The sequence below is a fragment of the Penaeus japonicus genome, unplaced genomic scaffold (assembly GCF_977035675.1).
Source record: "Penaeus japonicus unplaced genomic scaffold, GWHDUDI00000001_assembly GWHDUDI00000010, whole genome shotgun sequence".
Taxonomy (NCBI): Eukaryota; Metazoa; Arthropoda; class Malacostraca; order Decapoda; family Penaeidae; genus Penaeus; species Penaeus japonicus.
The window spans coordinates 11,145,496-11,150,495 of NW_028234412.1; positions in this window are offsets into that span (position 1 = coordinate 11,145,496).

Here is a 5,000-nt window from a genome sequence, read left to right on the forward strand (position 1 = left end):
CACCACAGGACTTGTTCTCTTTCGCAGTTTTGATTAATAATTTTCGTACCACCTAAGTGTATGGCCATCCCGTGCCTCGGTAAGTAATCACCGAGGCCTTTGAGTGGTTAGTAGTATTTCCAAGACTTATGCCATGATCATGTGTGAATAATATGTAAGTGACTCTCCCATTGCCGTAGAAGAGATGCTTTACAGGAAGGCAGTTCTTATAAGCCTAAATAACGGACCTGGAAAAAATATATATATATTTGTTGCGTTTGTGCTGCTATCAACTAGGAACCTTATTTTCTATATTGGTTACCATAAAGCAGTGTTATTTGATATAACATGTACAGAAAGGTTTATGAACTATAACACTTTTTATCATTCCGCGGTGCCCTTGGAGTGGTTGCATCGCTCCTTTAGTTTTGAGAATGAACCTATGTGCTTTTACGCGGGTGTCAGTGACAGTGAGACGCAGGTCTTAGTGGCGTCTCTTAGTACTGGCATTCATCAGGGCTCACCTTTCTGTCATTTATTCGCTCTGCCAATGGAATACTAAGATAAGAAAGACAAAGGTTACAAAATATTTATTTTAATTGCACATACTTTTATTATTTGATGATACTGTAAAGGGCGTTTACATACAGACACTTAGTGGCGTTTCACTGAGAAGCTACGCGGGTGACTTGGCGTCCGTGGCAGGTATGCATATATATGTGAATGTTGGTCGAATGTAGCAACACTTTTTAATATAGAAATTAGAAAATTACCTCCCTGACAGTGAATCGCACTCGGGACCTCTGACTGTGAATCCCGGCACTCCCACTCAGAGATACCGAGTTCGATTCACTGCCAGGGAGGTAAAATTTGTATTTACACACACACACACATATATATACATATATAAATATATATATATATGCATATAAATACATATACATACATACAGTATATATATATATATATATATATATATATATATATATATATATATATATATATATATATTTATTTATTTATTTATTTATGTATATATATATGTGTGTGTGTGTGTATGTGTGTGTGTGTGTGTTTGTGCGTGTGTATGTGTGTGTGTGTGTGTGTGTGCACATATATCTATCTATCTATATATATATATATATAGATAGATAGATAGATAGATAGATAGATAGATAGATATATGTGTGTGTATAACTGATGTTGCTTTGACTTTGCTAGGTACAAACAGGAGGAAAAATAATCTTTGAGTCACAAATAAAATTCTTCAAATATGTGATACAAGTAGACAACTTCAAAGTAAGAAAAATAATAGTGTTCCTGATACAGCAAAGTATAGAGAGGTTAATGGTCTCATTTGAATAAAGAGAGAATCAAAAGGGAAATGGATTGAAGATCAGTGTGCTGATGTAGAAGATTCTTCAAGTACGAACAAGAATGCATTTAAGTTAGTAAAAGATATCACCAGAGACAAAGGAGCAAAAACCACAACTATCCAAGACAGAGATGGAAACTGCCTCCCATAAGAAAGTGATATTGTGAACAAATGGACGGAATACTGTTCTACACTTAAAATAATGGCGACCCTGTAGTTATCGACAATACTGTTTCCACGGAGAGGATAACTCCTATCCTTCGTGACGAAGTTGAAGCAGCGGTGAGAGTCCTAAAATCAGGAAAAGCAGCGAGAGTTGACATCTTACCAGCACAACTTTTGAAGGAAGGAAGAGAGGCAACGGTTGAAGTACTCACCAAAATCTGCCATAAAATCTGTCAAACAGGAGTATGTCCATCCAAATGGACTCGGTCGCTTGTAATACCATTGCCAAAAAAGGGGAATCTTCAACAGTGCCAGAACTACCGAACTATTAGCCTCATAAGTCATCCCAGTAAAGCAATACTTAAAGTAATTTTGAACAGGCTGAAACCACAAAGCAGAAAGAACCATTGTAGAAAAAAACAAGCTGATTTTCATGCAGGAAGGAGCACAAGTGAGCAATTATTCAACCTCAGAGTCTTGTGTGAAAAATATAAACATCAAAATATCAACTATGTGTTTATTGACTTCAAAAAATAATTTGACAGAATTTGGCATTTAGCACTATGGAAAGCCATGAAAAATATAACATGGGCCATAAACCAATTCGTGTACTTGAACGATTGTACGCAAAGGCTAGTAGTGCAGTGCTTGTCAATAAGTCATTAGGTGACTTTTGGTGTTAGACAGTGTTGTCTTCTCTCCCCTACTCTGTTTAACATATTTCTAGAAAGAATAATGACAGATGCTCTTGAAGATCTTGAAGGAACGGTTACCATAGGAGGTCGCACAATAACTAACCTCAGATTCGCTGATGACGTAGATGGGCTAGCAGGCAGTGGGGAAGAGCTGATCCAGGTCATTGATAATCTTCGTTGAGATGTAATATGGAGATTAGTGCTGAGAAAACAAGCTTATGACGAACAACCCAGATGACATTCAATCCAATATCACAATAAATAATCAAATCGTTGAAACTGTGACTCAGTTTATGTATCTGGGAGCAATTGTTTCAGAAGATGGCTCAGAATCCGAAATACTGGCAAGGACAGCACAGACAACAGCAGCACTAGCTAAATCGAGACCCATTTGGAGAGACAAAGGGATATCCACCAACTCTAAACTTCGACTTATGAGAGCGCTAGTCACGGTATTCCTGTGAGACATGGACCTCAAGAGCCGATTTTGAAAGGAAAATACGAGCGATGGAATAGAGATGCTTCAGAAAGATCTTTGGTATAGATTATTCATTACTGATGAAGAGGCGCGCAACAGGATAGTGGCACAGACAGGACCATACGAAGAGCTGCTGGCGATAGTGAGAAAAGAAGAAAGCTCCACTCGTATGGTCATGTATCACGCTCTTCTGGTCCAGCCAAGACAAACCTTCAAGGCACAGTGCGAGGTAAAAGAAAAGTGGGTAGACAGAGAAAAACCTGCTTGGACAACATCAAGGAATGGACAAGCTCGAGTGTCTCTAGGCTTCTGGTGGCTGTTCAAGATCACCTCAGATGGGGAACAATTGTCTAAAAAGTCATCTATGGTGCCCCTACGACCTGCTGTTACGGGATAGGTGGGTAGATAAAGATATGTGTTTGTGCGTGTGCAATTGTATCCTATAAATTAACAGTATTAGTAGTATCAGCTCATATCAAGATACCACTGATACCTAAAAAGGAAAAATGCTACGTATCATATTGTTCCTTATGACCTCCATCCCGCCCAAATTCTCAGTCGGTCTTTTAAAGAAATACATATGCACGGACACCCTATTAGCGCATGAGCATATAACAGCACACTTCAGAAGGGCATATAATCAATGGCACAAGGGAGGCTAAGCTTGCATTCAGAAGGTTGACCGCTCTGCTTGCACATCAGGTTAGCTTTACGCAATAATCTGCAAGGTGAAAGACTTAAGTTATTTTTTTTGCGTTGTTGTGACTTTGTGTTATTTTGATGGTGTCGAAAGTTGCTGTTTTTGTGGTTATGTTTATGATAATGATACTAGTGATGGTAATGAAGCTAACGTTAAAGATATTGATAATAGTTAATTATCATTTGTTACTATTAACGGTATCGTCATCATTATCACTATCATTGTTATTATTATCATGATTTTATCATTATTGTTATTATCACCATCATCACTATCATTATTGTTGTTATTGTTATTATTATTATTATTATAATGTTATTATCATCATCAATAACTACAACAATAATGATAGAGATAGTAATATTAATGATAATAATAATCATGATACTATCAATAATGATGAATGGCCAATATCCATACTATTAACTCTCCATCTCACTCTTCAATGTTCGTTTTTTTTCTTTTCTTTTTTTATTATTATTTTTTTTTTTTTTTTTTTTTTTTTTTTTTTTTTTTTTTTTTTTTTTTTTTTTTGCTGCTGTGCTATTCCAAATTTTCAACCAGCCACTTCTAGAGCTGATAGTGTAATATTACAGTGCTGAAGATAACGATTAATGACAATAATAAAAATGATGACAATACTAAGAATTATGATAATAATAGTAGTGATAATGATGATAATAATATTAGTAATGATAATAATGATAATAACAATAATAGCAATAATGATAATCGTAATAATCATAATAATGATAATGATAATAACAATAATAATGATAATAGCAAAATGATGATAATGATATTGACATAATGATCTTGATGAAAATAATGTCAGCAATTATCATTATCAACATTACAATGATGTAATTATATAACGTAATTTTCCCTGTTATCCTTATCACTATCCTTTTTATCATTGCTGTTATAATAATTGTTGCATCGATTGTCATGATTGTTATCATTATTGCAATCTGCTCTAGTATAATGATGTTATACTGATAGGGATTATTTCGAGTTATCATTCTTCATGAAAAATACTGCGAGGTTATGTTGATGATGTTGATGATGATGATAATGATAATAATAATCCTGATGATAGTAATGAGGATGATGATGATGATAATAATGATGATAATAGAATAATGATGATGATAATAATGATCCACATGATGAAAATGATAATACTAATGGCAATAAGAAAAATTATGATGATCATGATAATAGTAATGATAATAATAATAATAATGATGACAACCTAGATAATGATGATGATGATAATGATAGCAATGATAATTATGATAACAATCATAATACAATAATAATGATGATAATAATGATCACGATAACCATAAAGATAAGCATAGCAGATCTCGGATGAGCTTTTAGAACACCGCATAATAAATGGCTTTGTAGTCCAGAAGAAAGTGGTTCTGCCTTGAGGCTAATTTTTTGCCGATGGTAGAAAATAAAATATCTAAACGCTATTCTAGATTAGAACACGAACACGCACGAGCACTGAGCAACTACCCTCTTAACTCGACCTCTTGTCTATGTTTCTTGTCTTTGTTACTTGTCGGAAGGGACGTGGGATGTATCTGGGGAATTGTG